The sequence below is a fragment of the Triticum urartu genome, chromosome 3A (assembly GCF_056163025.1).
Source record: "Triticum urartu cultivar PI428250 chromosome 3A, HENAU_Tu73, whole genome shotgun sequence".
In the NCBI taxonomy this organism is placed as follows: domain Eukaryota; kingdom Viridiplantae; phylum Streptophyta; class Magnoliopsida; order Poales; family Poaceae; genus Triticum; species Triticum urartu.
Genome location: NC_141875.1, coordinates 258,156,644 through 258,170,463, shown reverse-complemented (window position 1 = coordinate 258,170,463; position 13,820 = coordinate 258,156,644).

Below are 13,820 nucleotides of genomic sequence, written 5' to 3'. Positions count from 1 at the left end.
GATAAACACATCATCCATCATGATGGTTCTCTTCTCTCGCACATAACCATTAGAATCACAAGTGCATCAATAATATGATGCAACAATGGCTATATTCATGGCACTAGGTATATGGTGCAAATAGGTAAGACAAGCATGCTTCACAAGGAATATGTCAAAATCTCCAAATATATGCGAGAATGCTATGGGGGCAATCTCATTAGAAGACTAAAAACATTGTTGCACTCAATACATGTCGAATCATCTAGCATGATAGAGGCAACACATGGATATATACGACAAGAAGCAATAACAATCATGTGTGAAGCATGTAGATGGTTGTCATTCGCATGAAATGAGCAAGTATGAATCATGGGTGTTGCAACATAGGCAAGCATATCATGTAAGCTAGTGGAGCAAAGGTGCAACACACAAGAGAAAATCATGGCAATCATGTCATGTGAGCAAATAGTAAGCATAGGCAATGCACATTACATATCGCAAGCATAGAAGAAAATCATGTTCAAAGTATCATCATAGTTATGAGTCATAAATGGAATATGGCAATAACAAGCAATATCTCCACCAAGCTTGGAAATACACATAAAAGTAGTAGAATCAATCATCATGTGTAGTGCTAAGCATGGGTCACAAATGCATGGAAAATGCATAGGAATGAGCATATCATGCAAAGTGAACATGGCAAGATGGGCATAGAATATGTAATGGACAATAACCCATAAGCATGTGAGGGCCATGTAGAAGAAATGCGTGAAGTTTTGGTGCAATGGGAACGGTGTGAAAGCCAATCCACAGGATCCCAAATAGTCTTTGCTCTCTAGAGCTCGTTTCGTTAACTCATGGGATTGTGAGGTTGACAAGTAAGAATGGGTACCTACACAACAAATACACAATCAAAAGAAATTGTGTGTGTGGTAAATGTACACATAATCCATCATGATGTTTATGTGCACACGTGAGTTAGCACAAGATTAGCATCGCTCGATGAAATTGTAAGCACGGTATAAGAACATGTCATCCATCATGAAAGAATAGTTGTTATGTATGACATGATGGGGACACAAATTGAGCATGCAAGTATATGGTGCAACAATATCATTATTATTCACGGGGAGCATATTGTGCAAATAATTATTGGGATCATGCAATGGATGGGATGGATCAAAATCTCCTAAAATGTATGAGGAAACTATGGGGGTCTACTCATGAGAAATAGCAGAAACATCATATGGAGAAAATGGACAACATCCAAAACAATGCATATCCAGAGCTAGGTGGTCATGGCATGTCATATGAGATAAATGATGCAAAGGGAGCATATCAATATCATCGCAAGAAAAAAAATGCCAATAACCATGGGATTGTCATCTATGCCATAAGTGCAAGTTGGGTTTATTTTAATGGCATATGCATAGTTACTACAAAGAGATTGCAAATTGGACATACTGTTGATCTCATGCATAGCATATGACAAGTCAAGCGAATTGTCAAACATGATGTGACCTAAAGAATTATCACAAGAAGTCATATGCAACATGGCATCACAACTAGTAGACTCCACATGGCAATCATCAAACTCATCATAAATGGGTAAATCATCACATGGGGAAATCATACTAGCATGAAGCATGGCAATAGGGGGAACAACATGCAAGCAATCAATGACAAGAATATCCACTAGTGGGACTAGAGCATCACCTTCACCTGTGTTACCTTTTTCATTCCACTCAAGTGGTGTAGCTGATGTGGTAAAGACCAAATGGTGGTCATCATCATGTTCATCTTGATGGAACCATGTGGGGGGTGCATCATATTCCACCATGGCCATTGTCTTGTCCATTGGAAGGACGAAATCATCGAGGATCGGCGCGTCATCGTATATGGGACCTAGAACCAAATGAGAAGACACAATAGAGGTTGAGGTTAAGTCGTTAGAGTTCCAAATGTCCTCACATGACCTATCAACTATCACACTCTCGATATGTGGTGGCTCACTCCCTCACTAAAAATAGGTGCACTCAAAGTCACATATGGTGGAGTCACTCATCTCACTCAAGTGGTGGGAGTCGTGGCTCTCCTCACATGAGAGTTGGGGCAACTCATCATATATGGGGCTAGCGGTGAAATCACTCTCACTCTCAATATGGTGGCACAAGTCACTCAAGCCATCATATGTCGCCATGGTCAAAAGGAAAATCCCGTGCTCAACCATCTCGTCATCGTGGATGAAGGCTGAAGATGGCACATCATCCCTCTCGCCTACAAAGATGGCAGCATCATCTTGGCTCGTCACCATGTCGTTCGCCTTGAAAGCTTGGTCCTCGAATGGCTCCGTAGTCATAGTAGTTGTCACACCGTCTTGAAAAAGAGTCGAAGTAGACTCGACATCATCAACTCCACAAAGAGGGATGGCCGTGGAGTCAAACTTGGGAGCGTCGTCTTGGAGCTCGTCGGGCTTGGACATCATGGTGGTACTAGCCTCCTGCTCGTCGCCTTGGAGTTTGGTCTTCGAGAAGTGTGCTTGGGGTGGAGAAGCCTTGGCCTTCATGAGTTCTTCTTCCGCCTTGAGAGCAGAAATGTATTTGTCATCGAGGGACTTGTAGTTCTCGAGGAAGATAGTCTTGGAGATGTTTTTGTGCAATCCCATCATGAAGTGGAACGTCATCAAAATGGGGTCGTCCACTCCGGCTCATCGGAAGGCATTCTTCATCTCCTTGAAGTACTCGTCGAGGGACTTAGATCCTTGTATGGTGTTCTCCGATTAGCATTAAAGATGTTCCATGTAGGTGGCAGGCACAAACTCTCGCCGCATAGCTTTTCTTTGTCTTGGGCCAACTCATGTAGACATGGTGGCTCCAAGGGCGAATATGCCTTGTAGTCGCTTGGCGAAGATGCCAAGGTAGATGGCGAAGTTGTTGAGCGGTTGTTGGTGCTAAGCTCTTGACCTTCACGTTCTCATCGGAGGTATCGATGCCGATGTGACCTTGCTGGAGATGGTAGCTGATACGTCCACTTTGCATCATGCTTTTATATCGATATTTATTGCATTATGGGCTGTTATTACACATTATGTCACAATACTTATGCCTATTCGCTCTTATTTTACAAGGTTTACATAAAGAGGGAGAATGCCGGCAGCTGGGATTCTAGGCTGGAAAAGGAGCAAATATTAGAAACCTATTCTGCACAACTCCAAAAGTCCTGAAACTTCATGGAAGTCACTTTCAGAATATATAATAAATATTGAGCGCAAGAAGTTCACCAGGGGGCCCACACCCTGCCCACGAGGGTGGGGGGCGCCCTACCCCCTGGGCGTGCCCCCCTACCTTGTGGGCCCCTGGTGGACCTCCGGTGGCCATCTTCTGCTATGTGAAGTCTTTCGATGGGAAAAAAATAAGAAGCCATCTTCTCGGACGAAACTCTGCCGCCACGAGGCGGAACCTTGGCGGAACCAATCTAGGGCTCTGGCGGAACTGTTCTGTCGGGGAAACTTCCCTCCCAGAGGGGGAAATCATCGCCATCGTCATCACCAACGCTCCTCTCATCAGGAGAGGACAATCTCCATCAACATCTTCATCAGCAACATCTCCTCTCAAAACCCTAGTTCATCTCTTGTATCCAATTCTTGTCTCCAAGTCCGAGATTGGTACTAGTAGGTTGCTAGTAGTGTTAATTACTCCTTGTAGTTGATGCTAGTTGGTTTATTTGGTGGAAGATCATATGTTCAGATCCTATATGCATATTAATACCCCTCTCATTATGAACATGTTTATGCTTTGTGAGTAGTTACGTTTGTTCCTGAGGACATGGGAGAAGTCTTGCTATTAGTAGTCACGTGAATTTGGTATTCGTTCGATATTTTGATGAGATGTATGTTGTCTCTCCTCTAGTGGTGTTATGTGAACGTCGACTACATGACACTTCACCATTATTTGGGCCTAGAGTAAGGAATTGGGAAGTAATAAGTAGATGATGGGTTGCTAGAGTGACAGAAGCTTAAACCCTAGTTTATGTGTTGCTTCGTAAGGGGCTGATTTGGATCCATATGTTTCATGCTATGGTTAGGTTTACCTTAATACTATTGTTGTAGTTGCGGATGATTGCAATAGAGGTTAATCATAAGTGGGATTCTTGTCCAAGTAAGGACAGTACCCAAGCACCGGTCCACCCACATACCAAATTATCAAAGTACCAAACGTGAATCATATGAGCGTGATGAAAACTAGCTTGACGATATTCCCATGTGTCCTCGGGAGCGCCTTTCTTTATATAAGAGTTTGTCCAGGCTTGTCCTTTGCTAGAAAAAGGATTGGGCCACCTTGCAGCACTTTATTTACTTTAGTTACTTGTTTCTCGTTACAAATTATCCTATCACAAAACTATTTGTTACCACTTATTTCAGTACTTGCAGAGAATACCTTGCTGGAAACCGCTTATCATTTCCTTCTGCTCCTCGTTGGGTTCGACACTCTTACTTATCGAAAGGAATACGATAGATCCCCTATACTTGTGGGTCATCAAGACTCTTTTCTGGCATCGTTGCCAGGGAGTGAAGCGCCTTTGGTAGGTGGAATTTGGTAAGGAAAAATTTATATAGTGTGCTGAAATTTACTGTCACTTGTTACTATGGAAAGTAATCCTCTGAGGGGCTTGTTCGGGGTATCTTCACCCCGACCAGTAGAGCAAAGAGTTGCGCCTCAACCTACTGAACCTACTGAAAATGAAAATGTCTGCTTTGAAATTCCTTCGGGCATGATAGAAAAACTGCTAGCTAATCCTTTTTTAGGAGATGGAACAAAGCATCCTGATGAGCATCTAATATATGTGGATGAAGATTGTGGATTATTTAAGCTTGCAGGTGTACTCGGCGATGTTGTTAAGAAGAAGGTCTTCCCTTTATCTTTGAAGGGAGATGCATCGACATGGTATAGGCTATGTGATGATATGGGGTCATGGAATTACAAATGATTGAAATTGGAATTTCATCAGAAGTTCTATCCTATGCATATTGTTCATCGTGATCGCAATTATATATATAATTTTTGGCCTCGCGAAGGAGAAAGCATCGCTCAAGCTTGGGGGAGGCTTAAATCAATGTTATTCATGCCCCGATCATGAGCTCTCTAGAGAAATGATTATTCAAAATATATATGCTCGGCTTTCTGATAGCAATCGCACCATGCTTGATACTTCTTGTGCTGGCGCTTTTATGATGAAGACTATTGAATTAAAATGGGATTTATTGGAAAGAATTAAACGCAACTCTGAAGATTGGGACCTCGACAAAGGTATGACACCTAGGTTTGATTGTGTTAAATCTTTTATGGATACCGATTTTTTACGTAAATTTAGCACTAAATATGGACTTGACTCTGAGATATTAGCTTCTTTCTGTGAATATTTTGCTACTTTGTTGATCTCCCCAAGGAGAAGTGGTTTAAATATCATCCTCCCATAGAAGTAAAAGTAGCTGCACCTATTAAAGTTGAAGAAAAGACTGTCACTTATAATGATCCTATTGTTCCTACTTCTTATGTTGAGAAACCACCTTTTCCTGTTAGGATAAATGATCATGCTAAAGCTTCAACTGTGGTTCGTAAAAGCAATATTAAAACTTATACACCTCATGAGCAAATTAAAGTTGAACCTGATATTGCTATTGTTAAAGATCTCTTGTCTGATAATATTGATGGGCATGTTATTCATTTCCTTGATGAGACCGCTAGAATTGCTAAACCTTGTGCTAAAGATAAAAATAGACCTGTGGTAGGCATGCCTGTTATTTCTGTTAAAATAGGAGATCATTGTTATCATGGCTTATGTGATATGGGTTCTAGTGCTAGTGCAATACCTTATTCCTTATACAAAGAAATTATGCATGATATTGCACCTGCTGAGATAGAAGATATTGATGTCCCAATTAAACTTGCCAATAGAGATACTATTTCACCAATGGGAATTGTTAGAGATGTTGAAGTCTTGTGTGGGAAAGCTAAATATCCTGCTGATTTTCTTGTTCTTGGTTCCCCACAAGATAGCTTTTGTCCCATTATATTTGGTAGACCCTTCCTTAACACTGTTAATGCTACCATAGATTGCAAAAGGGATGTTGTTACTATCAGTTTAGATGATATGACTCATGAATTTAATTTCTCTAAATTTAGTAGACAACACTGTGAAGAAGAATTACCTAGTAAGGATGAAATTATTGGTCTTGCTTCTATTGTCGTACCTCCTAGTGATCCTTTAGAACAATATTTGCTAGACCATGAAAATGACATGTTTATGAATGAAAGAAGGGAAATAGATGAAGTATTCTTTAAACAGGAACCTATTCTGAAAAACAATTTACCCGTTGAAATCTTAGGGGATCCTCCTCCACCCAAGGGTGATCCCGTGTTTGACCTTAAACCGTTACCTGATACTCTTAAATATGCTTATCTTGATGAGAAAAAATATATCCTGTTATTATTAGTGTTAACCTTTCAGACATGAGGAAGAGAGATTATTGAAAACTCTGAAGAGAGATTATTAGTCCCACTCTATGTCAACATAAAATAAATTTGGAAGAAGATGCTAAACCAGTTCGTGATCATCAACGACGGCTTAATCCTAAAATGAAAAAAGTGGTAATAAAGAAATACTAAAGCTCCTTGAAGCAGGTATAATTTATCCCGTTGCTGATAGTCAGTGGGTAAGTCCTGTCAATTGTGTCCCTAAGAAGGGAGGTATTACTGTTGTTCCTAATGATAAAGATGAATTGATTCCTCAAAGAATTATTACAGGTTATATGATGGTAATTGATTTCCGCAAATTAAATAAGGCCACTAAAAAGGATCATTACCCCTTACCTTTTATCGATCAAATGCTAGAAAGATTATCCAAACATACACATTTTTGCTTTCTAGATGGTTATTCTGGTTTCTCTCAAATACTTGTGTCAGCCAAGGATTAATCAAAGACTACATTTACTTGCCCTTTTGGTAGTTTTGCTTATAGACGTATGCCTTTTGGTTTATGTAATGCACCTGCTACCTTTCAAAGATGCATGATGGCTATATTCTCTGACTTCTGTGAAAAGATTTGTGAGGTTTTCATGGACGATTTCTCCGTCTATGGATCTTCTTTTGATGATTGCTTGAGCAACCTTGATCGAGTTTTGTAGAGATGTGAAGAAACTAATCTTGTCTTGAATTGGGAAATGTGCCACTTTATGGTTAATGAAGGTATTGTCTTGGGGCATAAAGTTTCTGAAAGAGGTATTGAGGTTGATAAAGCCAAGGTTGATGCTATTGAAAAGATGCCATGTCCCAAGGACATCAAAGGTATAAGAAGTTTCCTTGGTCACGCCGGATTTTATAGGAGGTTCATTAAGGACTTCTCAAAATTTTCTCGGCCTCTAACTAACTTATTACAAAAAGATATACCATTTGTCTCTGATGATGATTGTGTAGAAGCATTTGAAATACTTAAGAAAGCATTAATCTCTACACCTATTGTTCAGCCACCTGATTGGAATTTACCCTTTGAAATTATGTGTGATACTAGTGATTATGTTGTAGGTGCTGTTCTAGGGCAAAGAGTTGATAAGAAATTAAACGTTATTCAATATGCTAGTAAAACCCTAGACAATGCTCAAAGAAATTATGCTACTACTGAAAAAGAATTCTTAGCAGTTGTATTTGCTTGTGATAAGTTCAGACCTTATATTGTTGATTCTAAAGTAACTATTCACACTGATCATGCTGCTATTAAATAGCTTATGGAAAAGAAAGATACTAAACCTAGACTTATTAGATGGGTTCTCCTGCTACAAGAATTTGATTTACATATTGTTGATAGAAAGGGAGCTGAAAACCCCGTTGCAGACAACTTGTCTAGGTTAGAAAATGTGCTTGATGACCCACTTCCTATTGATGATAGCTTTCCCGATGAGCAATTAAATGTCATAAATGCCTCTCATACTGCTCCATGGTATGCTGATTATGCTAATTACATTGTTGCTAAGTTTATACCACCTAGTTTCACATACCAGCAAAAGAAAAAGTTCTTCTATGATTTGAGGCATTACTTTTGGGATGACCCACATCTTTATAAAGGAGTAGATGGTGTTATTAGACATTGTGTACCTGAGCATGAACAGGAACAGATCCTATGCAAGTGTCACTTCGAAGCTTATGGAGGACACCATGCTGCAGATAGAACTGCACATAAGGTATTGCAATCTGGTTTTTATTGGCCTACTCTCTTCAAGGATGCCCGTAAGTTTTTCTTATCTTGTAATGAATGTCAAAGAATTGGTAATATTAGTAGACGTCAAGAAATGCCTATGAAATATTCTCTCGTTATTGAACCATTTGATGTTCGGGGCTTTGACTATATGGGACCCTTTCCTTCCTCTAATGGATATACACATATTTTAGTTGTTGTTGATTACGTTACTAAGTGGGTAGAAGCTATTCCAACTAGTAGTGCTGATCATAACACTTCTATTAAAATGCTTAAAGAAGTTATTTTTCCAAGATTTGGAGTCCCTAGATATTTAATTACTGATGGTGGTTCACATTTTATTCATGGTGCTTTTCCGTAAAATGCTTGCTAAGTATGATGTTAATCATAGAATTGCATCCCCTTATCACCCACAGTCTAGTTGTCAAGTAGAATTGAGTAATAGAGAACTCAAATTAATTTTTCAAATGACTGTTAATAGATCTAGAAAGAATTGGTCCAAGAAACTTTATGATGCATTATGGGCCTATAGAACTGCATATAAAAATGCTATGGGTATGTCTCCGTATAAAATGGTTTATGGAAAAGCATGTCACTTACCTCTTGAACTAGAACATAAGGCATATTGGGCTATTAAAGAACTCAATTATGATTTTAAAATTGCCGGTGAGAAGAGGTTATTTGATATTAGTTCACTTGATGAATGGAGAACCAAAGGCTACGAAAATGCCAAGTTGTTTAAAGAAAAAGTTAAAATATGGCATGATAAAAGGATACAAAATCTTGAGTTTAATGTAGGTGATTACGTATTGCTATACAACTCTCGTTTAAGATTTTTTGCAGGAAAAATTCTCTCTAAATGGGAAGGTCCTTATGTTATCGAGGAGGTCTATCATTCCGGTGCCATAAAAATTAACAATTTCGAAGGCAGAAATCCGAAGGTGGTGAACGGTCAAAGAATGAAACATTATATCTTAGGTAATCCCATAAATGTTAAAACCAATGTTATTGAAATCGTAACCCCAGAGGAATACATAAGGGACTCTTTCCGGAACGTTTCAGACTCCGAAAAGGAATAGGTATGTGGTACGGTAAGTAAACCGACTCCAAAACAGTTTTTAAGGCAATATTTCTCCGTTTCAGAATATTTAGAAAAATAGAAAAATAAGTAGCAATCTGGGAAGGACACGAGGCCTCCACGAGGGTGGAGGGCGCGCCATACCTCCCTAGGCACGCCCCTACCTCGTGGGCACTTCGTGTGCTCTCCGGACTCTGTTTTCTTACACATTACATATTTTGGTCGGTAAAAATTCATTATATAATCTCCCGGAGGTTTTGACTCCCGTATCACGCAAATATCTACTGTCTTTGTTTCGAGCTGTCCTGCTGCAGATCTGAGAAACATGTCGTCCCAGGATTCGGAAGGAGAGAGCTATGTGGCTGATTACCTTGCCGATCCTAAAGTCTATGGGGATGTGGAGCATTGTGGTTGGACTACGGAAGAAGAAGAGGACTATGAACCCAAGGGAAAGGAGGAGACAAGCTCAGATGAAGATGAAGTCCCACTACCTCAACCTGGGGACATGCATGTGGAGTTCAAAAAGTCAAGCCTCCCGAATAGGGTAAAGAAACCTAAGACCAAGTTTATCCCTTTTCGTCTCTTGCAGGAAAACAAGCAGGAAATATGAAAAAAGATACTAAGCCTAGAACAGGAGATCGAGGACCTAAGGGACCAAAATTCTGTCCTCAAGCGCAAATTACGGAAGAAGCCTATGCCATCAACAAAACCATCACCTTCTCCACCAACAAAGGAGACATAATCACATGGGTATGGGCACTCCCCTTGGCAACTGCCAACCTTGGGGGAGTGCCCCGGTATCGTATCACCATCACTTTTATCTTTACCATTTTTCTTAGTTTGATCCTTTTGGTAATATCTTGATCTAGTAGAATAAAAGTTCTTAGTATGATCTAGTTGTGAGTTTTGCTTTATGATTCCTCTATGTAATCGAGTCTGTGAGTTATATATAATAAAGATTAGTGTTGAGTCAAGGGCTTGATTCTTTTGCCATGATCCTAAGTGAATAAAAGAAAAGAGAAAGAAATAAAAAGAAACAAAGAGATCATATGGATCTCATGGAGAGTAATGAGCTCACATAGAAAAAGTATGATGAATAAAAGTTGTTGAGAGTTGACAAGCATAGTTTTGGTCATCGTTGCAATTAATAGGAAGTAATAAAGAAAGAGAGGTCTTCACATATAAATATACTATATTGGACATCTTTTATGATTGTGAGCACTCATTAAAATATGACATGCTAAAGAGTTGACGTTGGACAAGGAAGACAACGTAATTGGTTATGTTTTCTTACATCTGAGATAAATTATATTATCATGGATTATCCAACATGGTTGAGCTTGCCTTTCCCCCTCATGCTAGCAAAATTCATCGCACCAAGTAGACATACTACTTGTGCTTCCAAATACCCTTAAACCAGTTTTATCATGAGAGTCCACTATACCTACCTATGGATTTAGTAAGATCCTCTAAGTAAGTTGTCATCGGTGCAAGCAATAAAAATTGCTCTCTAAATATGTATGACTTATTAGTGTAGGAGAAAATAAGCTTTATACGATCATGCGATATGGAAGAAATAAAAGCGACAGACTGCATAATAAAGGTCCATATCACAAGTGGCAATATAAAGTGACGTCCTCTTGCATTAAGACTTTGCGCGTGCAACCATTAAAGTGCATGACAACCTCTGCTTCCCTCTATGAAGGCCCTATCTTTTACTTTTATCTCCCACCATGCATAAGAGTCATGGTGATCTTCACCCTTCCTTTTTACATTTTATCCTTTGGCAAGCACAGTATGTTGGAAAGATCCTGGTATATATGGCTAATTGGATGTGAGTTTTCATGAACTATAATTGTCTACATTACCCTAGAGGTACAACATTGGGAGGCAAAACTATAAGCCCCTATATTTCTCTGTGTCCGATTAAAACTCCATACCCCTAAGTATTGAGTGAGTGTCAGCAATTATGAAAGACTATATGATAGTTGAGTATGTGGACTTGCTAAAAAGCTCTTATACATTGACTCTTTCCTATGTTATGATAAATTGCAATCGCTCCAATGACTGAGATTATAGTTTGTTAGTTTTCAATGAAGTTTACGATTCATACTTGAAATTGTGATTGAATTATTACTCTAGCATAAGAGATCATATGACAAGAATTATATAAGTTGCTGTTCTAAGAATGATCATGATGCCCTCATGTCCATATTTTATTTTATCGACACCTCTATCTCTAAACATGTGGACATATTTTTCGGTTTTGGCTTTCGCTTGAGGACAAGCAAGGTATAAGCTTGGGGGAGTTGATACGTCCATTTTGTATCATGCTTTTATATCGATATTTATTGCATTATGGGCTGTTATTACACATTATGTCACAATACTTATGCCTATTCTCTCTTATTTTACAAGGTTTACATAAAGAGGGAGAATGCCGGCAGCTGGAATTCTGTGCTGGAAAAGGAGAAAATATTAGAGACCTATTATGCACAACTCCAAAAGTCCTGAAACTTCACGGAAGTCAATTTCAGAATATATAATAAATATTGAGCACAAGAAGTTCGCCAGGGGGGCCACACCCTGCCCACGAGGGTGGGGGCACACCCTACCCCCCTGGGCGCGCCCCCTACCTCGTGGGCCCCCTGGTGGCCCTCCGGTGGCCATCTTCTTCTATATGAAGTCTTTCGATGGGAAAAAATATAAGAAGCCATCTTCTCGGACGAAGCTCCGCCGCCACGAGGCGGAACCTTTACGAAACCAATCTAGGGTTCTGGCGGAGCTGTTCTGTCGGGGAAACTTCCCTCCCGGAGGGGGAAATCATCGCCATCGTCATCACCAACGCTCCACTCATCGGGAGAGGGCAATCCCATCAACATCTTCATCAGCACCATCTCCTCTCAAAACCCTAGTTTATCTCTTGTATCCAATTCTTGTCTCCAAGTCCGGGATTGGTACTAGTAGGTTGCTAGTAGTGTTAATTACTCCTTGTAGTTGATGCTAGTTGGTTTATTTGGTGGAAGATCATATGTTCAGATCCTATATGCATATTAATACCCCTCTGATTATGAACATGTTCATGCTTTATGAGTAGTTACGTTTGTTCCCGAGGACATGGGAGAAGTCTTGCTATTAGTAGTCATGTGAATTTGGTATTTGTTCGATATTTTGATGAGATGTATGTTGTCTCTCCTCTAGTTGTGTTATGTGAACATCGACTACATGAAACTTCACCATTATTTGGGCCTAGAGGAAGGCATTGGGAAGTAATAAGTAGATGATGGGTTGCTAGAGTGACAGAAGCTTAAACCCTAGTTTATGCGTTGCTTCGTAAGGGGCTGATTTGGATCCATATGTTTCATGCTATGGTTACGTTTACCTTAATACTTTTATTGTAGTTGCAAATGCTTGCAATAGAGGTTAATCATAAGTGGGATGCTTGTCCAAGTAAGGATAGTACCCAAGCACCGGTCCACCCACATGCCAAATTATCGAAGTACCGAACGTCAATCATATGAGCGTGATGAAAACTAGCTTGATGATATTCCCATGTGTCCTCGGGAGCGCTTTTCTTTATATAAAAGTTTGTCCAGGCTTGTCCTTTTCTCCAAAAAGGATTGGGACACCTTGCTGCACTTTATTTACTTTTGTTACTTGTTGCTCGTTACAAATTATCCTATCAAAAAACTATCTGTTACCACTTATTTCAGTACTTGCAGAGAATACCTTGCTAGAAACCGCTTATCATTTCCTTATGCTCCTCATTGGGTTCGACACTCTTACTTATCAAAAGTACTATGATAGATCCCCTATACTTTTGGGTCATCAGTAGCTCAGAAGAATGTGCAGTAGAGCGTCTTCTCGAAGATGAGGAAGATCTCTTTAGGACTTGATGAGGGCTTTGATCTCGTCCATTTGAGCATCCATCTTGGCGTCCAAGTTGTTTTCCATGGCACTGAACTCCTCATTGTTGTTGTAGACCGAAGGAGGTGTACTTTGCCTATCCATCACAAGACTCGAGTAGTGGTGAGTAGGAAATGAGATAAACAATACCAAGTTACCTTTTTACCAAAGTTGAGGATGTATCCCGTTTCACTCAGTGTGAAATGAAATAATAGTGGAATTAGTACCAGACTTGTTCACTCACACCTACAAAGTAAGGCCTATGGAGTAGCTTGGTGAGGATAGTAGCACAAAAATTTGATGCAAAATGTTAGCAAGAGTCAATAATGTTGAAAGAGATTCACAAATTTGCAAGTGAAACAAGTAGACCAATAGAAATATGTGGCACACGGAAACACACACGCGGATAGATAAATGGGGTCATGCAACCAAGGAACGAGATCAAAATGTGGAATCCATGGAAAATTCTGTTGTTGCACAACACTAGAGAGACGCTAGCTCTATTGCTCAATAGGTGGATATGACACTTGTGCACAACCTATAAGAGATAAAAATGTAACGACTTCTATCCCGAGTATGCTATGTATATATGATTCCCGGTGTTTCG